This window comes from Camellia sinensis, chromosome 12, assembly GCF_055761805.1.
Source record: "Camellia sinensis isolate YWXY chromosome 12, ASM5576180v1, whole genome shotgun sequence".
Taxonomy (NCBI): domain Eukaryota; kingdom Viridiplantae; phylum Streptophyta; class Magnoliopsida; order Ericales; family Theaceae; genus Camellia; species Camellia sinensis.
The window spans coordinates 46,765,914-46,791,694 of record NC_138972.1 but is presented as its reverse complement, the minus strand read 5'-3'; the positions used below and the strand labels follow the sequence as shown (position 1 = coordinate 46,791,694).

General features: G+C 37.6%; 1 long non-coding RNA gene across 2 annotated transcripts; it reads right to left on the bottom strand.

Annotated features, from left to right (window-relative positions):
• Positions 1-24,241: 24,241 nt before the first annotated feature.
• Positions 24,242-25,435, bottom strand: LOC145804482 (uncharacterized). Of its 2 annotated transcripts, XR_014346276.1 has the most exons (3): positions 25,163-25,435; positions 24,898-24,969; positions 24,242-24,411 (listed from the first exon to the last, which is right to left on the bottom strand). It is a non-coding gene; the product is annotated as an uncharacterized LOC145804482 (long non-coding RNA). The 2 variants fall into 2 exon arrangements; XR_014346275.1 differs by having other exon boundaries at positions 24,242-24,969.
• Positions 25,436-25,781: the final 346 nt, after the last annotated feature.

The following is a 25,781-nucleotide window of genomic DNA, read 5'->3' as shown; positions in this document are numbered from 1 at the left end:
TGATCCCTCTTGACCCCGAGGCCGGACCCATCAAACAAAAGCTGCGGAGAATACACTCGGATTGGACTTTGAAGATTAAGGAAGAGGTCACCAAGCAGATAGACGCAGGGTTCTTGCTAGTATCTGAGTATCTAACTTGGTTGGCCAACATTGTTCCAGTACTGAAGAAAGATGGTAGAATTCGGGTATGTGTGGATTTCAGGGATCTGAACAGAGCCAGTCCAAAGGATGACTTTTCTCTACCGCACATCGATGAATTGGTAGACTTTACCACAGGCCATGCGTTGCTCTCCTTCATGGATGGATTTTTCGAGTATAACCAGATTCTGATAGCACCCGAAGACAGGGAGAAAATCGCATTCACTACGCCGTGGGGAACCTACTACTACAGAGTGATGCCGTTTGGGCTGAAGAACACCGGGGCTACTTATCAATGGACTGCAACTACAATTATGCATGACATGATCTATAAAGAGGTTGAGGTGTACGTGGAGGACATGATTGTCAAGTCCAAAGAAAGAGAGGGCCACTACACTACCTTGAATAAGTTCTTTCAATGGATCAGAAAATCCCAATTGAGGTTGAACCCACAGAAGTGTACTTTTGGTGTGAGAGTAGCAAAAATACTATGTTTCTTGATTACATAGAGGGGCATTGAGGTTGATCCTTCGAAAATTAGGGCCATCTTAGAAATGTCACTACCAAGAATTGAAAATGAGGTGCGAGGCTTTCTGGGTAAAGTGCAATTCATAAGATGGTTTATTGTAAAATTAACCTTGACTTGTGAACCACTTTTTGGTCTCCTGAAAAAAGGACAGAAGTTCCAATGGGATGACCAATGTTAGTTCTCTTTTGAACAGATCAAGAAGTATCTTCAAAATCCACCTGTATTGTCGCTGCCAGAGTTGGGAAGCCGTTGATTTTGTACCTATCAGTAATGGATACAACGATGGGATACATGCTTGCTCAGGAATCTGAGGATAGGGTGGAGAAAGCCATATATTACTTGAGTAAGAAAATGCTGGATTACGAGACCCATTACACCCCACTGGAGAAGGCTTGCTTGGCCTTGGTATGGGCTACCAGGAAGTTGAGGCACTACTTATTAGCTCACTCCGTAATTCTGGTTTCGAGATTAGATCCCATCAAATATCCCTTTGAGAAACCAGCGCTTACGGGTAGGCTAGCCCGTTGATTGCTTCTTCTCTCTGAATTTGATTTGAAGTATATTACTCACAAGTCTATCAAAGGGAGAGCAGTAGCAGAGTTCCTGGCGAATCATCCAGTGGAAGGGGACGAAGCGGTAGAATACTTGTTCCCAAATGAGGCTATTCTGCAAGTCAAGGAAGAGATTTGGACAATGTACTTTGACAGAGCGTCTAATCAGTACGGGGTATGGGATAGGTGTGTTGCTAATAGCACCCGACAATTTTCACATACTTTTAGCCTTTAAACTCCATTTCAAGGTATCCAACAACGAAGAAAAATATGAGGCGTGTATCGTTGGCTTAAAAGCCGCCCTAGAACTATGGGCAAAAAGGTTTGACGTCATCGAGGACTCAAACTTAGTTGTGTCTCAAGCAAAAGGAGACTGGAAGGTCAAAGAAGAAAAGATAAAGATCTATCACCAAACTCTGGATGTTCTGATTCTCAGGTTTGAGAAGTTGACCTGCACTCATCTATTAAGAGAGAACAACAGGTTTGCCGATGCCTTATCAACTCTATCTTCTATGATAGACATCTCGTTGGGAGTCCGGATACATCCGATCATTATTAAGCAGAGATAGGCGCCAGCCTATGAGACCATAGGCGCCATAGATGAAGTTCAAGATCAAAACCCCTGGTATTATGATTTCTGGAACTTCTTGGAAAAGGAGGTCTATCCACCGGAGGCGAATGCCAAAGATAAAAGGGCAATACGGCGAATGGCTGCTCAGTTTATCATCTATGGGGGTAAACTGTATAAGAGGGGTCATCTAGGAATGCACAAGTTATGCGTCAACGCAGAAGAGTCAAAGTGCCTAATGGAGGCTATCCATGGAGGAGAGTGCGGAGCGCTCATGAGCAGAGTAATACTAGCCCAGAAGATTCTCAGGCAGGGTTACTACTGGTCTACCATGGAGGAGGATTGTATCGATTTTTTTCGGCAATACCACAAATGCCAAATCTATGCCAATCGCATGAATATTCCACTGTCGAAGCTGTACAACAAGACTTCACCGTGGCCTTTTTCAGTCTGGGAAATCGATGTCATCGGGGCAATTATGCTGAAAGAGTTAAATGGGCTTAAGTATATTTTGGTGGCAATTGACTATTTCACGAAGTGGGTGGAAGCTCAGTCCTACACAGTGCTGAAAGCATCGCATGTGGCTAAGTTCATCTGAAACAACATCATTTGCCGATATGGAGTCCTTAACGAGATTATTTCAGATAATGGCTCCCATTTCAAGAAATAAGTGATCGACTTGTTGGAGAAATACAACGTGGCTTTTCATAAGTCATCCACATATCGACCATAAACCAATGGAGCTGTTGAGGCCGCCAATAAGAACATCAAGCATATCTTGCAAAAAATGGTTAAGACTTACAGGGACTGGCCAGACAAATTGCCATTTACGCTCTAGGGCTGTAGAACTTCGATCCAGACGTCTATAGGGGCGACTCATTATTCTCTTGTTTATGGTATGGAAGTTGTTCTACCGATTAAAATAGAAGTTCCGTCACTGCGAGTCATGGCTGAGTTTCAGATAACAGAGGCAAATTGGCAATAAAGCAAGTTTGAAGAACTAATGTTGTTTGAAGAGAGGAGGTTGAAGGCATTGTATCACGTTCAAGGCTATCAACGTAGGATTGCTAGAGCTTTCAACAAGAAATTTAAGTCTAGGAATCTTAAGGAAGGGGATTTGGTGCTGAAAGACAACCGAGCTCTCATCCATGACCCTAGGGGCAAGTTCAGACCCAATTGGACTGGTCCTTATATCATTAAAACTATCTGGTCAGGTGGAGCCGTTATTCTTATGGACCTGGATGGCCTAGAATTTTCCCAACCAATCAACATGGACAAGTTGAAAAAATATTACCCCTGAGAGGCTCACTAGGCTGAAAACCCAGAAGGGCGACCTAGGCAAAAGTTAGAGTACAAAAAATTAGAAATAAATAAAAATTGAGCTCGCAAGGTTGAAAACCTGGAAGGGCGGCCTTGGCAAAAGTTAGAGCTCAAAATGAGAGAGTTAATACCCGAGTGAACCCGAACCGAACTACGTATGGCCTGATTCCCATCTTTGGGATACTTAGGCAATTTCATCTCGAAATTCGGCCATGAACACCTCCAAATCAACTGTCCTATCCATGCGTTGATCAGGTCATTTTTGTTCGTTCTATATATGAAAGTTCGATTGTGATCCTTACTCCGAGAGAAGAGTTGGTTACAGTGCTGAGCAGTGCTATTCAGTCAAGGGGCAATTTGTGATCTTCGGATTCAGGGTTGTACATCTCGAGGATAGATTCCGTGTGTGTCAAGCTGTGATTCTTATCGAAAATGGTTTTGAAAGGTTTTAATAAAAGTTGACTTTGTTCAAATTAATCTTTTCACAACTTAGACCATTTTTGAACCAAAAGGAAAACTTTCATTGCTCACAACTTCAATTTTGTTGATTTCAATACAAAGTTTCCCAACTCTCGATACAAATCAAAGTTACTTTTATTACATTCATAAAACTTGAAAAGTAAGATCAAAGCAATAAACTAAGGGCACAGATGAGTCAAGTGCTCCTGCGCCCCCCGCTTGTGCTTGTGGAAGCTTCTGATGCTAGAGTGGGCCCAGATTGTGTCTCATCTTCAAGCCAAGTTAGGCACTCGCCAGAAAGGGCGCAACTGAAACTCAGGACAGGGGCCAGAAGCTCTCTCATCCTCCAAGCAGTGAGGTATCGAGCCAATTGTGAACCACAAATGGGGAATGAAACTGGGTACTCTACCCCCTCTTCTAGGCAAGTCTGGTCATGTCCAAACTAATGCCTGAATCGGAACAGAAAGTAGAATACACCATGTGTAAGGCCGATCAGCTGAATGCCAGGTTGCCAAGCCATGATGTAGCTCATCTCGGGCAGATCAAACTAGGGACAACACTAAGCAATGTCAGCAACAGACTTGTTGCACATCCAATGGCACCACCACCATTTGTTCGGGAAGTCAACTAGCCATTGGCGAAAGAAATAGCCCCATGTTGAATATGCAAGGCAAGAATCCACTACTTTCAACCTGTCCATGATCCATATCTGGGGAGGGATAAAAGAAAAGAGAGATTAAAGAATAGAGAGGTGTGCGTTGAAAGAAGAATGAGGAAAGGGCTTTGAGAGAGAAAAAATAGAGCATGAGTGCCGAGAGATGTAAGAAATACATGTGAGAAAGGATGTGAAACATTACCTGAAGAAGTAGTGGACTCCCTGCAAATTTGGTGGTCTCCTGCCGATGGAAGGCGTCCAACCCCATCAAAGTCTCGGCTAATGTCAAGCCAATATAACTCTTGCCCTCTTTCAGGCCTTATGCCACTTCAACTAGCTGAATGCTAAACCCTTCGAAACTAGGGGCAAGAAGAAAGTGTGCTAGCATGCACAAACAAAGGGCGTGTTGCTAAAAAACTCGCCAAGAAATATTGCCTCAATCACCAGTTTCAGAAAATTGATGGATCAGGTTGGGAATGTCCAGCTCCCCGTTGTGAACAAAGGATCAGGCCTCGTGAAAAGTAAGCCCACACATCTGTCCTAAAGCTTGGATGTGGCCAAAACGGGACTGAGGCAAGATTTTCTCATCGCGTCGGGACTCCATTAGCACTTGAAATTCTTCGATCATCAGGCATATCTCATGTCAGTCGAAATTAATGACGTGCGTAATGGGGTTCCAACATCTAGCCGCAACATGTAGGAACAGAAAACAAAACAGAGAACGACTCAGCGAGAATAGTACATTTAGACCAAAACCTTGAAAATTCAGCTTTTTCGAGCCATCCAAAGTTGCAATCCAATCTGAGAGTTTTGGGGCAAGAAATGGCTCCATCGATGGCAAAACATCAGCTGAAATGAAGAATTCACGAAGCTAGAACTTTTGTAGAAGATAAGGCAGTGAGTGGAAGCCAGGTGTTAACATTCTGGAGGATCCTTACATTGGTGGCCGACCGGCCATCAGTGATGGCCGACAGCACACTTTGGTAGCCGACCGGCCACCACTGGTCGCCGACAGCCTGTGTCAATGGCCGACAGCCTTCCTGTCTGTGCTGTGGTCTACTTATGGGTTGAGAGTGCTGATAACCTGTATTTTGTTCTAACTTGTGTTTTGTTCTACTCTTTGTGCATTGTGTTGTCTTGTTTTTCGTTAGTCTTGTTGAGACGTTTTGTTTTGATTTGTTTATCGAGTTTGTATTTGTCTTGTTTTACTTATCGAGTTGTATTCATTTTGTTTATTGAGTTGTTGTATATCGGGTTTTGTTTATCGAGTTGTACATTGCTTTATTATTTATCGAGTTGAATATTTTTTTCCTTGTTTTGTTGTTAGTCAGTTCATTACCTGACGAAGAAGGTTATGCCAATACAATGTCCATGTTCATTGTCTAGTTCAAACTCATTTTCCTGCGATGTAGTGCTCACGATACAAAAGACAACACTTTTTCAAAAAAAAGAAAAAAGAAGCTTGATTTCCATTCCGATCATGGTTGTTTTTACAAAAGTGCAATACAAGTTTTTATAGCAAATAAAACTCGTCTAAAGTTGTACAAAGTGCTAACACTACTAACAAAAGAAACTAAGCAAAAATATAGATAGATCAGCGCCAGTTATCTCAGGCACGTGAGGCCCTCTTCGTCATCTTCCTAGGTGGGGACTCAGAGTTGTCTCCATCTGCGCCGCTACCTGAACCGGATACCGAACCAGAACCGGAGTCATCGCTGCTCTCTGCCTCAGAACCTGGCTCAGTAGCTTCACCACTAAGAGAACCTAAGCCAGCATCATCGTCCCCACTCTCAAACGACTCAGCATGCTGACTTGCTGCCTCCTCAGCCTCGCTGGTCACAGTATCATCCTCGCTCAGAATAGGCTCTAAAGGGCCACTCTCAGCTCAGGCGCTTCTAGCTTGGCCTCGACTGCGTGCTGAAGCTTGTCTCTCTCTCCTTGCTGCCGGAGGAGGTATTGATGGTCCTAGTGCTACTGCCGCTGGTGCTGTCGGTATAGGTGGGACCTGAAAAGACAGTTGTTATATGTCAGCCACAGTATGTATAACAGATGCAAGTATGCTGTGCAGAATGAGCATATGTAGAAGTCAGGTACAATGCATGAATTTCGATACAGTGTATCAGTGCAATATGGGGAAATTTTCAGTTGAAGTGTCAGTTTCAGTGTGTCAGTGGAAATGTGATGACTGGAATGTAAGAAAACTGAAGAAATTACCTGAATGCTATGGAAGCCAAGCAGTGCCTCCCTCCTCAAGATCATGCCCTCGAATGAGGCTAACAGCTTTAGCAGATCCTCGGTGTATCCAAGAGGTGCCTACAAATGCATTGGAGATTATCATAGTCCAGAAGGAACAAACAATAGAAAGAAATAAGAAAACTAAAGAATGGGGTACATACCGGGGGCGCATCAGAAGCCCTAACGTATCTGTGTCCCACTGCGGCAGGCTCAATCGGGATATGATATGTCTCCCCAGTATAATGCCAACAAGTGAGTGCAGTAGGCAGCTCTAGCCAACCGATCCTCTACCTCGTCTAGGTGGCCCCTCTACCAAACGCCCTAGTCGCCCTGGGGACTCGAGCTCTCCCTCTTGTAGCTGGATCTCTCATCCCCACACCTCCACGAATACTGGTCAAATGAGGCATGAGGTGTGTCTCGATGAATGTCGCATAATCACCCTCCTCCAAGAAGTAATCGACGTCCAAACCTCTGGTAAACTGGATCATCTCCTGGGAGGTGAGCTGCTCTGTAGCTCTCATAGATGGTGGGGGCACCATAGGAACTGTTGGCTGCGGCAAACCCAAGGTCTGGCGTACGAAACGCTCACCTAAAACCAGGCTCGGCAAACTGGACCCTCGAATAGAAGTCGGTAACGGGTGGCGCCCCGAGCTCCAGCAAACTGGTCCCCGACTCCCTCAAGTATCGTCATCCAAGGCTACCATGTGATCTGCAAACAGAGAATGCACAGCTTGTTAGTTACCATTAGAATATTGCAATATAGATCAAAATTGAAGCAGCATAACATTAACTATGAATTTTGAGTTACCTCTGCTGCAGTCACAGTGTCGAAGTACCAGCAAAAAAAGGAGAAAGTCTCATGAGTCCTCCGCAGGCACCTGCCGTCATACTGGTGAGAGTATGACACGACGGGAGGCATCTCTACCTCTGGCTCTAGGGCAAGGGTCAGGAAGTATGCATACATCCAAAGCTACAAAAAGCAAAAGGGCAATAGTGACTATACAACATATAAACACGGGGGATGCAGAAAGCAGAATGTGTGTACAATGTACAAAGAATGCAGAAAACAGAATGTGTAGTACAGCATACAGAAAGTACAAGTGTAAAGAAGAGAGCAGATTGTGTGTACAGTGTATAGGAAGAGTAAAGCAGAAAGCATGGCAGGAAATGCAAAGTGAAAAAGGTAAAGCATACCTTCCAGACTCTCCAGTAGCCGCCAACCCTATTCCCACACCTGCGGGTTGTCAAGCTCATATATCCATATAATGTAGCAAGGCCAGCATCACCCCAATCATAAACACGGACCTGAGACAAGTCAACCAATGCACTCAGGAGATATAACCTTATAGTGTCCGCTCTGTCTGCGAACAAAGTGGTGCCGAAGAGGAACATCAAAAAGCCTCGGGCATAGTGCTCAATCTTCTCTGGGGTCTCTAGTTCTCTCCCTCGGAATTGCTCTGTAAACCAGCTGTACCATACCATCCTCGATCAGAAGAGAGGTGGGTGTGCTCCGAGCAGGAAGATCCATGCAGCCTCCCACTCACCCATGTCTGTATCATAAGGGATCGGACGACCCCCTACATCTATGCCAGTGAGCATAGAGAAATCATAGGGAGTCATCGTCATCTCTCCCGCAGTAGAGAAGTGGAAAGAGCTGGTGGTATCCCACCATCTCTCTACCAATGCTCCAAGTAGACATCGACTTGCTATAAGACGTGATAGCCCCATGCAAAACAAGTCGAAGCCGGCGTCATCAACAATGTGGCGAACACTATCGGGGAGCTCCATATACTACTCCCTCGCGAATGTGGGCCCATAGCCTCTAATAGAGTGGAAGTCCTCATGTGATCAGAATGAACAGGTGTAAGAAATACAGTGCCAGAATGTGTGTGGAACAAGTAGTGTAAGAAATACAGTGTAAGAGTGTGGTTTAATCAAGAAACACAAGGTACAGTGAAGAAAACATGAAAACACAATGTATACATTGGTGGTGCCGTAAGATAAATAGAAGGCCGGCTCTCATAGCAAGAGATCATTTGGTACACCTCGCTCAAACCCTCTAAAATGCCGGACACTCTCAAGTGCTAGCACATACGTCTGAGGATCATATGTCGTCGGGTCGAAGGGTCGAACCCTGGTAGTAGTAGCACAGGCTCGGGCTCTGCCTCCATCTCTAGGGACAACTGAGGTGGAATCTCTGGGGAAGCTCCGTCATGAGGAACGTCGTCCGCAATCTAAAAAAAAAAAAAAGTGGGCGAGAATGAGCAAGATAGGTAGAAAATGCCAAAAGTCAACCCTAGGAGAGAGAAAAGGGAAGAAAAAGTCAAAGCCTGGGAGAAGGCACGAAACCCAAGAAGAACTCAAGGAAAACAAGCCTCAAGTGGTGAAACTCCAAGAAAAGGTACCGAAATCGAATTTCAATTGGTTCAAAATGGAGTATACAAAGAGGATTTAGCGAATCAAATGTGCGTGGGGCATTCGAAAATGCGTATAAAGCTCGGATCTAGAAGGGAAAACTATCTAGAGAGAGAGAGAGGGTTTTCGAGTTTGGAGGAGTGAGGAAATGATGTTTGGGATAGTGTACTTAAAGACTCGTTGAGAAAAGACGAAATTGGCCTCGATTTGCCATTGGTGACCGACCGGCCACCACTGGTGGCCGATAGTGCTCGAGGGTGGCCGACAGGTAGCCGACACCCTCTTCTGGTTGCCATCCAGTGCCCAATGCTCCTAAATTGAATCTTTATGCTGTTTTGTGTCTTCATTTCTCAAGAAGTGCAAGGAAAGGTCACTGTTAAGTTCAAGTTCTCTCAGTGAAAGCTTGAAACTGTGTTTTCAGGTGGACGTCATCCGTCTCGTTGCACGAGTTGTATCCTTTTTGTATATCACAACTCTTTCGAGAGGCAAATCGGAAAGTTACTACTGAACTTGTTTCGATAACATTCGCTTTTGTTCTTGCATAGAACATGCATTCTGCACCATGCATAGAACATGCTATTAATCTTGCATTGAACATGCATTTGGTACTATTGATCATGCATAGAGTATGTATTTTATACTGTTGCATTGAATATGCATCCCAATGTGGCATAGAACATGCTCCGGCTCTCGTCGCATAAAATATGGTTCTATTTTGTTTCTCGCATGTTTTGCATAAAACATGCCATTAACATTATATCTTGGTTATTTGTCTTGCATAGAATATGCATTCTTACTATATTGTACCCGTTGAGTTTCTTTCTTACGTAGGTACAATATTGTATGTACGGTTCATTCGGTGGAGCCAACACAGGAAAACGATATTGTATGTACAGTTCATTCAGAGACGCTCTGGATAAGATCATTTATGTCTCGATAAGAGAACGTTTTCCCTACCTCGTGCATCTACCGCACTTAATCGCTTATGCCTTGTGCATCTATTCACTTTTTCCTCTCACGTGAGGCACGTTTGGATGTATTCACTTTTCCCCTCTCGCATTTGGACGCATTGGGATCACTCATTTTGATTAAAAGCATTCGGGCGCGTCCTGGTGTTTAGACCACTCCTTTGGTTAGAAGCATTCGGGCGCATCCCGGTGTTTACTCCACTCTTTTTTGGTTAAAAGCATTCAGGCGCGTTCCGGTGTTTACACCACTCCTTTTGGTTAGAAGCATTCGGAAGTGTCCCGGTGTTTACGCCACTCCTTTTGGTTACAAGCATTCGGGCGCGTCCCGATGTTTACCCCACTCCTTTTGGTTAGAAGCATTCGGGCGCATCCCGGTGTTTACGCCACTCCTTTTGGTTAAAAGCATTCGGGCGTGTCCCGGTGTTTACGTCACTCCTTTTGGTTAAAAGCATTCGGGCGCGTCCCGGTGTTTACGCCACTCCTTTTGGTTAAAAGCATTCGGGCACGTCCCGGTGTTTACACCACTGCTTTTGGTTAAAAAACATTTGGATGTGTCCCTGTATTCACACCACCCTTTTCCTTCTCATGTGTGCAACACATTAGGATCTTGGTTGAGACCTCAGGTGCGTCCGACGGTTGCTCTTCGTTTTTCCTGCGCATCGCGTAGTTAAGCTTGCATAATTTTCTTACATCATTTCTGCATGAAATGTGGTTCGATCTATAATTCCCACGCGTGGCATGTTTGCTTACTTACTTTTGTGTTTGAGGTTGCTATACCTTGTTTCGGTTTGTTTGAACGTGGTATTTTCATTATATAGCATTTGCATTCAAATGTTTCGTTACAGCCTCATTGCATGATCATAAGTTATGTTTCTGCATCGTACATATCACTTAGATCTTGCCCCAAAACTACGCTGGTTTGATTCCTTGCAAAGGGATACGTAGGCAGCATGCGGGTGCAACCATTTGTTTTGTCTTGCTTGTTTGTTTGTCTAAGTCTTCAGCCTTGTCAAAAATGGATCGTCTCTGGGCTTTGACATTCACTCCCGTAATTCCATGACTTCCAAGTTCTGTCAAACAGAGGCAACTGTAGACACCCCATTTTTTTACTGTCCTTAAAATTTGGACGTCATAGCTTGTGCACTCGATGATTCTGATTGCATGTGTTCGTTTTGAGTGCTCGAAATCCTCGGCGGAGTGTCCTGCCTTTGAGCCTTGAAACCTTGTCTGTTTTGTGCCTTGTTTTGGACTAAAACGTTGGTTTTTCTTGCATGGAACTTTTGGTGACCTGTCGGCCACCACCATAGGCTGTCGGCCATAGATAATGGTTGTCAGCCAAAGGTGTGGCCGGTCGGCCACCAATGCCTTTTTCCAGATATTTGTTGACAGCTATGCCAACTGTTAGCGCAGTGAGCTGCATCTCCCTATACGTGTACAGTGGGATGTTTCTAAGCTTAAGGAGTGTTTTTCTATATATATGGGGGTTCCTCCCCCATTTTGGGAGGTTAGCAATTTTGGAACAAAATTATCTCTCTCTCTCTTACAACTTTGTGTTTTGTAGCAAGTTTCCTCTACACTTTTACATACACAACCTTGATCAAAGTTACTTCTATTTGAGCTGAGGTTCCTTGAGGCTTGTTTTGAGCTCTAGCAAGTGGTTTTAGCTTAGATTTGTGCCTAGAGTTGCTCTTTGCTTCAAGAGGTAGTTTACTTGCTTTGTCCACTTGTTTAGTATACTTGTTTTTCATCTATTTTAATTGTTTTTGGCCTAGTTTTGAACTATAAGAAGCTCTATTTTTGTGACTTAAAAGTGGTGGTTTGAGCCCTTTTTTAGTTAGGGGTGGTTCACCCTTCTTGCTTACTAGTTAGCTAAGTTTTGGTGCCTTTGTTTATCACTTTCAAATCAAATTTTTTGGGCCTTTTAACCACTGAATTTCAGAGTATTTTCAGTGGCAAAAAACTTATTTTGAAGTCCAAAATTGGAGGGGTTAGCCTCCCCTCCTTGTGTCTTGTTTGCATGCCTAGATAGCTTCACATGTTAGCATGTTTTTCTAACTTAGCTTAGCTTAAGTCTAGCATGTTTTTGCCTCTGAAATAACCTGTTTTGGCTCTATTTTGTGCTGGTTAGTTCAATTGAGGCTTGTTTTGTATAGTTATAGTGTAAGTCCTTACACTAGCTTGTTGTTTTAAGGCTTTAACCATCATTGGTGTGACTTGGTTGCATGTTTTTAGTACTTTTTCCACTCCAATTCAGCACTTAAAATCTCTGCAATCTCCCTCAATTCTTCACTCTTTTGTTTTCTTTGAAAGTGGTTTCAAACTAATTGTTTGCCTAAGTGTGAAATTGAGGTGCTACACCTAATGGTTTAATCCCTTAGGGGGGTTCATTACCAACAGTGTAATGCCTCTTTCATGTGTAAATCAAGTTGTGGTTTGAGCCCTCTTTCCATTAGAAGACACTCACCAATGGACTAATCAATTAAAGAATGACTTGGTAATTAAAATGGGTAAACGAAATTGACAAGTAAAAGAGACAAGATAATCATCTGTTTGTGTTGCATTGCATGTGTTCAAATCGGATGTTAGCTTGAACACAAGAAGAATGAGACATTTCATACTCAAAAGTGATGAAATGTGCCATTTTTCTTAGTCACCGTTGCCCTTGATCATGCATGATAGGGTGGTGGTCATTTCAATCTTGTTTGTGCATTTATGAAACTTGTACAAACTTAGTTCCTTAGCCATCATGCATGGAAATTTCTTGATTGATGGTTTGAGGGCCAAAAGTTTCTCTCCTTTGAGCTTGTGTGATGATAAGGAGGGTAACAGTACAAACAATTCGTGAGAATACACTGTTTTGCTCTGTTTTGCTCTCTGTTGCAGCATGGAAGTATGAACCAACAGAGGCCGACAGCCATCATCAGTGGCCGACCGACCACCAATGGTAGCCGCCCGGCCACCATTGGTAGCTGATCGGCCCCTTGTCCCTTTTGTCAACCATCAGTGATTTTTGCACAATGTGATGGTAAGGTGAAGCCGAGGTGTTCTAGAAGTTGGCAAAATTTTCAGTGATCAAATGTGCAAACAGAGGCTTGCAACAGCAAAACAGTTGCACTTTGGGTGTAAAATTGAGCATGCGCATGCATATTCATCACCTTCCGGGGCTAAGTAGTTGATTACTTAGTTTACTTGCAATTGACTTGTAATCCATTAATTAGATAGCTAATTAATTAGATGTGATATAATTATTTAATTAGTTAGCTAGAATAGTTAATTAGTTTTCAGTTTGTAATAATTAGTTAACTTAATTAGCGTAGCTAGTTAGCTCTTATTCATTTGGACCCTCCTTCACGAGGGCATAATGTTGTAATAAGTGTGCGTGCGTGTGTGTATGTCTTCCAACCCCACGTCTTTCTCCCTTTTACTTAATTGTTTTTGACGGTTAGATTAGGGACATGTTTACATTAGCATATCGTATGCTTGCATTCATTCATTCGTATTACATGCACCGAGGCTCGGCGCATCATTCAAACTGCATTGTCATTTCAATACTTCTTTGAATACATGTTTAACGCATGTTATCAAATTGATTCATATGCCATATTAGTAGCCGAGCCTATTAATTGCATATTGCATGTGTTGTATTAGACATCTTAACATAGTTAGGAATCAAGCATTATTTTCTAAATCACATCCTCCTAGCTTAGAGGTGAGTTGTTAATGCTTTAGCATACTTGCATGAATTTGAATGTTGCCATGTTTAGCATGCTTACCACGAGGCTATGTGCTTAAATGCTAAACTGAATGAATGCCTGTGGATGAAGGCTTGCTGTTTGAATTGGAATAATTCAACAAATGTAAGTTTTAAGCCCCCTTTGTTGAGTGGCAAATCATGTTTTAGGCCCACTATGTTTGGTGGCAAATCCGCATACTTTAAGCCCACTTGAGGTGGCAAATTCAAACCATTTTCGCAAACAAACATGAGTTGAATTGTTCTAAGTCTTGCAATTTTAGTCTACACTTGCTTGTGCGCATCACATAGTAATGTTAGCTAATAATCGGAATAAGAGCACATAATGTTTATAAAAGTCATATCATGATTAGTAGAGGTCGATCTTTGATTGGGCAAGCGGGGGTGCCCAATTCATGACCTTCTCCCTTCGTACCTAGTTCTCGAGCCGAGACAACTTTGGTGGTGACGAACACGCGGCCTTTGGCACGAGTCAGGGTTTCCTAAATTTTTCCAAAATAAAATATTTAGGTGGCGACTCTGTATCTGGCAAAGCAGTCCAATTTTGGCATTATTTGATTGAAAATCGATTTTCCCAAATGATTTGTCGGATTTGGACTCTTTGGTATTTATCAGTTTCACATTGTACCTGTGAGATTAGATTCAGAACTGTGGGAGTCCGAATTGTGAGGCCTCCTTTTCAAATCCTTTCGAAATGAGGCGACAAAAAAAAGGCGAGCCACAAGTAGTAAAGGCCATAGAGCCATTAGAATGGGTCTTCATTTTGTATACCCATTTGCAGCCAATCGCAGTCTTTTCAGGAGGAAGATCAACAACATCCTAGGTATGAGTTTTGTCTAGAGCCTGTAGTTCATCAGTCACAGCTTGCTGCCAAAGAGGATTAGTATAAGCCTCACGATAGGAGGTAGGTTCATAAGTAGAAAAAGCAGTAGACTCGACAATATAATCACGAAGATGAACAGGTGGTTGAGTTACTCGATGTGGACGACCGGTGGGAAGAGTTGTAGGGGAAAGGTTTGATGGAGAGGTAGAAGACAAGCTACAAAGCGCAATAGGCAGTGGACCGTCAGGGAGAGTAGTCTGAACGGGATCAGGGGTCAGCAAAGGTATCCCTACAAATGAGGAACCTGCATCAAATTCATTAGAGAAGAGATCTGTGGAAGGATTAGTAAACATGATGGAGGTAGAAGGTAAGGATAAGTGAAACAAGGATAGAGGTGAAAACATTTTATGCTCTCAGAAAATCACGTGACGGGATGCACGAAGACACTTAGAGACAGGATCCCAACAGCGATAGCCTTTATGTTCAATCCCATACTCAAGAAAGCAACAACGACAAGAACGAGGGTCAAGTTTGGTGTGTTCATGAAGGTGAAGGAAGACAAAACATGCAGACCCAAAAACCAAAAGAAGTGTGTATGGAGGGCTAGTGCCATACAGACGTTCAAAAGGAGTTTGATTATGAATGACAGGAGTGGAAACACAATCAATAGTATGCACAGCAGTAAGTGCAGCTTCTCCCCAAAAGTTTTCAAGATGGGAAGAAGAGAGAAGAAGAGCTCAAGTAGTGTCGAGAATATGTCGATGTTTCTATTCAGCACGTCCATTTTGCTGGAACGTGCCAGTACAAGAACGATGAGGCTGAGTTCCATGACACTGAAGAAAAAAGAGAAAATTCGAATCCTGATACTCCATAGCATTGTCAGAGCGAAAAATTTTAATGTTCTTTGAAAATTTGGGTTTGGACCATTGTTGCAAAGATATAATAAATTTTTTAAAATTCAGATCGATTTTTCATGAGAAATAGCTAAGTAAATCGTGAAAAATCATCAACAAAGATAACAAAATAACGAGATCCCCCCATGGTAATTGTAGGTGATGGGCCCCAGATATCAGAATGTATGAGATTAAAAGGTGCATGGGAAACAAAAGTACTTTTATTAAAAGATAAAGTATATTGTTTTGCAAGTTGACAAGGTAAACAATCAAAATGATCAGAACGTACATGACCCAACTGACCACTAGAAACCAAAGACTTTAATCTACTAATAGAAATATAAGCAACAAAGCCAAAGATGGAAATAAGACAAAGAAGAATCAGATGCAGGAGAAACTAACAGTGTGGAGTCTGAAACAGTTATCTCTCAATGCTAGGAATCATGCTCATCCTCTTCAATGCTCTTCACTTTCATACCTAATGTGTGTGCTAATTTCTGACCACACTGTCAAATAGGAACTCAGCAGGAGAGCATAGGCAGAATAGATCGAGCCCGAACAACCTATCACAGAAAGATAAGACTCCGGCGGTGGTTCGTCCACCCGAGGGCACTCCGACGATCAAGTCAGTACTCAATTATCTCTCAAAGATAGCAAATAGTGCTTAACTCACTAGCCAGAATACAAAAAGCGTACCTTAGATCCACGAGGGTGCCTTACTTTTATAGCCAGCACTAACCTGATCCCTGTAGAAGCCTAGCTTCAATGGACTCTGGCTCAATGCTCATCCTGGACCCTCAGCTAGATAGGGATAAAACTCCCTAAGAGCTTTATCCTTATCCAAGCTGAGATCCTCCCCAAGTCTAGGACTCTTGTCGCCTATCCGTTTATCTTGAATTCCGATAACTCCGCAGATAACCTCGGCCTAGCCGAGATCACCTCGGCGCCATGACCAATACACGTGACACCTCAGCTGATACTCCAGTGTCACCTTAGCCACATGTTGTCATTCACAAAATATGTCCCCACACTCTCTTCCCAGACATTATTTTGCTTGAATTTGAATTTTTATTGTTTGCAATTCTTCCATAACAAAATTAAGTAAAAATTATGGAACTAATAAGAAACAATATAAATAATAGAGTATAAATGTACAATTTAAAGCAATATAAGAGTTGTTATGAGAGTATTGATTTATTTGCAAGCAATAGAGAAGTATAGAGTGTAATATGCAAAGTGACAACAATGAAAAAAAAAAAAAAAACTAGGGCTTAGTTTTTTTTAGTCAAAAGGTCTACACTGAAATTTTTTTTTTTTTTAAAAGATGTGTGCAAAGAATATTTTCATATAATATTTTAAGTGTTGGTAGATGTCCATTATGGTCATTTGAATTTATGATATAATTGTCATTAAAATAATATTTTATTAAATATACGTACTGAGATAACTAAGTGTGTGAAAATAGAATTTTCCCTTTAACATGTCTTATTAGTGTTTATTTTTATTTTATTTTTTTATTTTCAGTGCTTGGTCATTGGTTGATTCATGCTTTGTTTGTTATCTCAAACTTTTATATTTCTCCCTTCAGTTTCTGGATGAAACCTTTGATCTGTACTTGTCATTGGTTCATCAATATACTTCATTTGCCTTAAAATATATATATATATATATATATGTCTATACACACACTATTACACCAAACGCCTTGGTTAATCTCTGTTGACAATACATATTTTTTTAATGGGTAGATTGCACTGAGCTCACTTGATGTATAGAGAAAATACAAATAATTTTATATTTTTGATATAATTATATTGATCTCCCTTCTAATAAAATGAAAGCTAAAACTCATTACAATGATCAACGAGGAAAAACATGTATATTTCAGTATAAAATATATGATATCATTTTTCATTTATATGACTAATAAATTATTGATGAAAAATTTGTTAAATATAAAATCTTAGAGGAATCCAATATAATTATGTCAAAATTATAAAATTTGTTATATTTTTTTTTTTTTCAATTCAAGAGAAATTAGTATAATTTATCCAGAATTAAAGTAGCCTCTTATAAAGTAAAAATGATCAAACTAGCAATTAATTGGTTTGAGCAGAGACTATTTTTTGAACAATAATATTATAAATTCGGACTTAATTATTCATAATTATCATTTTATAGTTCAAATTTAATTTACACATAAATCCAATGTTATATAACTTCAATCTTAACTATACAATTTTATTCGAAATAAATTCGCGATCCATACATCTAAGTCATAAACCATCCATCCATCTCCTCACAACTCATGATTTTCCTCCAAATGAGAGATAGAAAGTGTTTCCAGCAAATGTTAAAACTGAGGAAAATGTACGTGAGAACTCAAAAAGTATTCATAATTTTATTCACTGATATATAGGGGTGTATACGGTCCGAATTGGTTCGGTTCTGAGAAAATTCAAGAATCGAACCGATCCTAACAGTTCTGTGATTTTGAGAACCAGATCAGACCGTTACACTTGTAAAATCGGACCAGAACCAAACTGAAAAAACGGATCAGTTTCGATTTGGTTTACAGTTCTAAAAATTTCTATTTATAAGAATAAATTGTTAATATTAGCAAAATAATTATTCAAACTAATTATATTTAACTCATGCTAAAAACTAATAATATAAAAGGCATTACTTAATATTACATATCTATACCATCCTAATATCATTAAAATTATAAAAAATCAATTAATAAAAATAAAAACTTGATATTATATATATTTTTTAAAATTCGGTTCGGTTCAGTTCGAACCGCGATTTTTTCATAAAATCCATTAACCGAACCGTTTTTACGGTTCTCATATTTCTTAATCCGAAACCGAACCAATTCTTAATAGAACCGAACCAAACCGTACGATTCGGTCTGGTTCGGTCCGGATTACTGGTTTGAACGGATTTTTGAACAGCCCTATAGGATATGTGTCAATTTTTAATTTATTACATATTTAATGATGATAAATTCAACTCACATACTATATCATTGTAGATAAATTTATAAATATAAATATGCGAATCTCTAACATTACACATTATACTGACTTCTCTTCAATTTTAAAGCAAAAAAGTCCAAAATGACAGAGATTTCCAATGCAATTTCCCATTGCTAGCCTAAATAGAAAATAAAAGCGTTCAGTGTATTCGGTTTTAGTTTTCTGAATTAAATTTTTTGAAAATTGAGTTTTTTTTTTATTTTTCATGTTTTTTTTTTTGTTTTTAGTAAATATTTTTAAAATTTTAAGCATTTTTTTTTTTACTTTTTCAGATGCACCTTACTTAAATATATTTAAAAAGTAAAATATTTGTGAAAAAAAAATATTTTAAAAAATTAATAAATACATAAAAATACGAAAAATATACTAAATTTTCGTTTTCTTTTTTTTTGTATTATTTAATTTTTTAAAGATTTTTTTCACAAAAATTATACTTTTTAAGTGCATTTATGTCATGTGTGTCTAGAAATTAAAAAATTTGTTTAAAATATTAAAAAAATTAAGTAAAAACAAAAAAAAATACGAAAAATATGAAAATAGAATTTTCTGAAAGTGTTTTTAGAAAATCCAAACCAAGCAAAGTGGTTTGTATTTTATTGTCATAAATTTCAAAACTCAACACTTATCTATTTTTAAATATTATCTTATTTTTGTTAATATTTCTATTAGAATTCTGTTCATAATTTATACAAAATCACACATTTATTAAAAATTTTAAATAATAATGTTTTTATCTAGTGATCTCACTTGTATTTTACCACTATGATATATGAGACAAAATGCGAATGAAATTACCATATAAGGATATTATTGTTTTAAAAAATAAATGAATAACCTAATTTTGTGTAAATTCCTAATAGAATTCTAACGGAAATATTAATTGTATTGAATTTTATTCAATAGAGCAAAGTGTAAATGACTCATAGTTTAGCTACTCAAAAGTTTATTTTAAAAAATGTTCAAAAAAATAATTTGTGCTGGGAATTCATTTTAAATGTAAGTTTTTTATACTAAAATTAAATCTTCACCACACATTATAATTCGAGTTAAATTTTTTGGCAATTTCTTTTGGAATCCTACCTTTTTTGTTTCAAATTTTTTTTTTTTTCCCCTTGGGGGCATCATTGCTTCCGCATGCCCTAACTCCTGGGTAACTAATTGTCAGCCAAATTTAACTCAACTCATAGGAAGGAATCTCTCACTAGGGCACTAGTAAGTGCCAACTACATTACAACAACAAGCGTCCCAGACTATTATACGGCAGGAATACAATGCATTCGCACACACCCCAAAACCTTCTCCTGATTAGGAGTTTCCTTACCACCAAGCCAGCACTCCCGGTGGTGGAATCCTACCTTTGCTGTTTAAAAGATGAAAGTGTATTGAAATTTGATTGATAAAAGATAGACCGATCATTTCTGCTTTATAAAAGAAACTAAAGTGAAGCATTATGTTTGGTCACTTTATAAAAGAAATGAAAGTACGATAGGAAGCTTTTTTTCTTCACAGAAATATGGGGTGGAATTGACTAGAGAGAAATAGTATATATGAAAAAGTATTTACATTTCTAGTGAAGTGCTACAATATTTAAAAAGTGATTAATTAAAATAAATAATATATATGAAAAATTACTTGTTAAAAAAATACATTTTTTAACTAGTTACTTTAGCTATAGTCCGCCATCGAACTAGAAGGTGTTGTTGGGAAGTGGTGGGCTCTTATCCAAGGTTATCTCAATAATTCAAACCATTCAATGTGTGGAGTCCGTCGAGTACATAATCTTTACAAAAAATTATATTAATTGGATATCGAAAACCACTTGATTAAATCGTATTTGTATTACAATTTATTTTGAAAATCATACTTGCCGTTGATGGGAATGTGATTTGCTAAAATGTCTATTAATATCGGATTATCATCATTTTTTTGCAAGAATAATATACTTGGCGGGCTCTACACATTTCCACCATGGCCCAACAACACCCTCTACTCCAATGGCAAACTAAAGAGGACCCAGATCCTTTAGCTAACATTTTTAAGATGATCTAAGAGTATATCGAATGTATGCATTAAAATGTATACACAAGTAAAAGTAGAACTCAATTTTGTATGTCAAGTTTTAATCAGTTTAATAACTACATGTTAGAAAATGGTTTTATACAAACAATTTTTTTGCCAATTTTGAACTAAAATTATAGTGAGTTCTACATGTTCGTTGTGATGGGTTTAAGGTACTACCTTTGTTAAAAGTATATAAATTGACAAGATTTCCTTCTATAGTACATTAAATGAAATGGGTCTACTTAAAAAGAGATTGGAAGTTCAGCTCAATAATCTAAATCGTTTATTTTATAGAGCTTGTTATGTAAATTATTCATATCAAAATTAAATTGAGAAGATATTAATAGCCACATGATCTGAGCATATTTATTTATTTTTAAAATAGACCGTCAATATAATTTTGCAGATAAATGTTACATTTTTATAAGACAAATGTGATTCAATAAAGTGGTTACTGATATATAATTCGTGTAATTTTTTTGTATAAAAAATCTATTTAACATACCATATAAAATAAATAACTTAGGCCATTGGTTGGGCCTAAAGTGGGCTCACAGTTTCATTAATTGGACCCAAATACAGAATACTTGCGAATATACGTGTCACATCTGTGTATTCAATGTTTGGAATTTTATGTGTTTCTAATCTTTTCCATTGGAACCTGCATCCTCCATATTAAATATGTGAAAAAAATATAAAAATGCATGAAAATATATAAAATATGTATTAAATTATTTTTTTAAAAAAAAAATTAATCCTTCACCAATGCCCGTTGAATGGTGATTAGTACCACCCAAAAAGAAATTGTATAGAAACATATAAAAAATAATTAAAATTTGGGCAAATTACCAACACCCCCTCAAGACTTGACTAAAATACAGATTCTCTCCTGAAGTTTGAGAAATTACATCCCGCCCTCTGAAGTTTATATCTACATAACAAATTGCCCCCTGAGGTTTATATTTGCATCACAAATTGCCCCGTAATTTGTTATGTAAATGTAACACTCAGGGGGCAATTTATAATTTTTCAAATCTCAAGAGGTATCTGTAATTTAGCTAAGCCTTGAGGGGTACATGTAATTTGCCCTTAAAATTTCAATTTTTTTTTTAAAAAAATATTATTTCTACATCAAAAACAACTTTAGCTGTGATTAGCATGACTTTGAAAAGAAGTCTTTCAACTACTGTATCACTTTGTAATATATATGATTATGTTCTATTTTTTTGGAAATTGAACATATTTTGTAATTTGTTAAAACACTATTGATAGATCTCATTTAAAATGTGATATATCTTATTTAAAGTGGAAGATCCACAATTTTAACCAATCACAAAATATATTTTGACTCCTCAATTATAGTATAACTTAATCAATGAAATTAGTTTGATTGGTTAGAACTCTAGCATTTCATTAGAAGATTAGTGATTTAAATCTCCTCTCCTGAGTGTGGGTCCTATTTCTCATGTATTTATTGGAATTTTTGTCTACCATTTCGGTAGCGGGATAAGCTCTCATCCATACATTTTCTTCCCATACTTTTCTATACCCTTTTTATGGGTTTCAATTCAGATCCACATTGATGATCTGAATCATCTATCTTGTAGGTCTCACAATTTTTTATTTTTTTAATCGGCCTCGTAGGTCTCACAATGAAAGTCATCCACACCAAAAATTAACTTCACCAAACAATTATAAACACGGGAACAACCGCATTTTTTATAAAATGGATAGTTTAAATTTAATTATATTTATCATTCATTTAATAAAACAAAATGCGATTGTTCCCGTGTTTCTAGTTGTCCGATGAAGTTAATTTTTTGCATGGATGACCTTCATTGCTAGGCTTATGAGATAGATAGCTCAAATTATCAGTGCAGATCCGAATTAAAACTCATAAAAAGGGTATAGAGAAGTATGGAGAGATGAAATATAGAGGGGAGTTGATCCTGTCGATAGCTTCTTTGATCATTTGTATGTTGCATTCAATTTCCGTCCATTCAATTTCATTGTAATATTATATATGATCAAATAACAAAAATTGAAAAATTGTGTAGTACGACTCTCTATTTTCAATGGAATTGGACAATAGAAATTGAGTATAATTCAAGTGGATGGGTTTTAATGGGTGTTGTCCAAATTTGAAGTCCCGATAGTAATTGAGTAGTTAAGGTAATAAGAAGATTAAAGTTGTGGTAGGGGTATGTGGAGAAGGAAATTCCTCCAGAGTGTCCTACGTTGCACCTTTGGTAGGAGTATCATCTACATCTACAGGAGGTTTTAAGGGTTTTTAATCTAGGAGATCGATTATGAACAAAGTCATGGAGGCACTAACAGATGGTGGTGTCGGTGTCAATATGATTGGGATACGTGGGATGGGAGGGATTGGTAAGACAACATTACTCATTATACTAACTTCTCTTCAATTTTAAAGCAAAAAAAGTTCAAAATGACAGAGATTAATAACTTCCAATGCAATTTTCCATTGCCTGCCTAAAAGAAAAATAAAATCATTTTTATTTTGTTCTCATAAATTTTAAAACTCAAAACTCAACACTTAACTATTTAAAATATTATCTTATTATTGTTAACTTTTTCTATTAGAATATTATCTTATTATTGTTAACTTTTTCTATTAGAATTATGTTAATGATTTATACAAAATCACACATTTATTAAAATTTTAAAATAATAATGTTCTTATCTAATGATCCCGTTTTCATTTTATCACTATGATATAAGAGACAAAATTCAAATGAAATTGCTAGATAAAGATATTATTATTTTAAAAAATCAATAAATAACCTAATTTCATGTAAATCTCTAACGGAAATATTAATTGTAACAACATATTATTTTGACATGGTTAACTATTGAGTTTTAAAATTCAATGGAATAAAGTGTAAATGTGTCATAGTTTAGCCAATTAAAAGTTTATTTTTAAAAATATTCAAAAAAATTATTTGCGGTGGGAATTCGTTTTAAATGTAAATTTTTCTATTGAAATTATGTCTTCACCACATAATATAATTCAAGTTAAATTTTTTGACAATTTTTTTTTTTTTGGAATCCCACTTTTGCTGTTTAAAAAAATGAAAGTTCATTGAAATTTGATTGATATCTTTATATATCACAAGGAAAAGTAGCTGGAAAGATAGACTGGTGATTTCTACTTTATAAAAGAAACTAAAGTGAAGCATTATGTTTGGTTACTTTGTAAAAGAAATGTAAGTAGGATAGGACTTGATTAGTTGTTTTTCTATTGAGAGAAATTTTTTTCCTCACAGAAATATGGGGTGGAATTGACTAGAGAGAAAGTTTTAGTATTTACAGCATTTCTAGTGAAGTGCTACAGTGGCCTTGTTTGAGAAGTTGATTATTTTAGTAGATTATTTTAGTTTTTGACTATTTTAGTAGGCTAAAATTTTTATGTTTGAAAAGATAATTGCATTTTTTTTGTTGTTAGATGTGATGTTTGTGCACTACTAAAAAAAATACTTTTTGCGACCGTCACATGCCGTCGCAAATAATAAAAATACAGTCGCAAAAGACTTTTTGCGACGGCCTATGCGACCGCACAAGAGGGACGCAAATGTGGGGGTGGCAAATACTTTTTGCGACGGCAAAACAACGGTCGCAAATAATTTGCGACCGCCCAAACTACTTTTTGCGACAACCATTTTGCCGTCGCAAAAAAATTAAAAAAATTAAAAGCACTTTTAGCGACCATAGTTCCACTGTCGCAAATAATTATTTATTAAAAAAAATCATATATGGATTTGCTACAACAAAAAAATCAATTACAACCACCAAACAATTTTTTGGAAATGAAAATAACAAAATTAACAAATTAATTAAATTTATAATATCCATTAACCATCCTTAAATACACTGTACTAAAAAATTCAAGTCTTCAAAAAAAAAAAAAAAAAAAAAAAAAGCAACATAATATTTGGCTCCCAACATCAACCGCTCGATCATATCAACTATTCCCTCAACAAAATCTGCAAAAACATAAATCAAACTTGACTTGAAAATTTAATGCACTCCAATGTGTTAGTTTAGCTTGAAATAATCAAAATAAAACTATGCCAGTGACCTCTCTCTATGGCAGATCAGTGATTTGCAACAAGAGTTTCAATTACCTTGAAAGCAACTACAGGCTTAACTATGGGATCACTTAATCATGGCGTTCGAAATTATATAACATCTACCCATATGCATAATCATGTGCCTATATTCCAAATAGCAGAAAAATCAAGAGAAAACTCAGATAACCTTCCATATTGTGAATACATATGGTCCTAAATTTCAAGGACTAGAAATATAAAAGAAAAACTAAGACAACTGTCAATCAATTTTTTTTTTTTTTTTTCCGCATAGTTTGAGATCATGAAGCATTTGTTAAGTAACATTCTGAAAAGCACTGTAACACAGGCAAATAAATAGGAAAACGGAAAACAGGTAGAAAGTTTGAATTACAAACATACCTGCAGGGTCTGATGAATCAACAATAATTGCATCATACTTTCCTTTAGGTACATTCCGTAAAAATTCAACAGCTGCCACAAAAATGAAAAGAAGATCAACAAGAAAGTCTAGCTATATAATCAGCTATACAATTAGGGGCGTTAATTACGTAAAATTATTAATAACCTAGATTAATGGATCCATATAAAATGGATAATAAGATTTCAGATGCACATATTCACTAAACTGCAAGTAAAAAATAATTAGAACATCTTTTCCACATACCATCAGCAATATGCAGTTGCACACGAGGATCCTCAAAGCCAAACAGTGGGGAATATGGGCACCTATAGACCCCGTTCCTCGACAACAATCCCTAAGGATGAAGTCTCGTCACACTTCCACTGTACTCCTCAAACCTCAAACCTCTTGGTAGATTGATAATCAAAGAGAGTATATTTTTTTCACCATAACAATCATGTGTAGTTGGACATTTAACTTCAAATGTATCTCTAAGTACATATGCCTATTAAAGTTCAACTAGAATAAAAGAAAAGAAAAAAAGAAGCTGTTATGGATTCAAAAGGTTCCTCACACTTAATTGCATTATAATTTCAATAATCTAAGTATAGCTATATGTCATTTGAAATTAAATTTGAATAAAAATAGAAACAGTAAACTCATCATGAACTATGGAACCCATGATTTATGAAAATTACAGTTTTGGTTTTGGGGGGATTGAATTGAACAAAGGGGAAGATAAGTTATCATCTCCTGATAGACACATTCATCTTTCTCAGTCAACTGAACAATGACATCAAGCACAAGAACTTTCCCATATGTTGAGGACTGCAAATAAAGAACCAGTATCAGCAGGAAATTCATAAATAAGACAATAAATGGC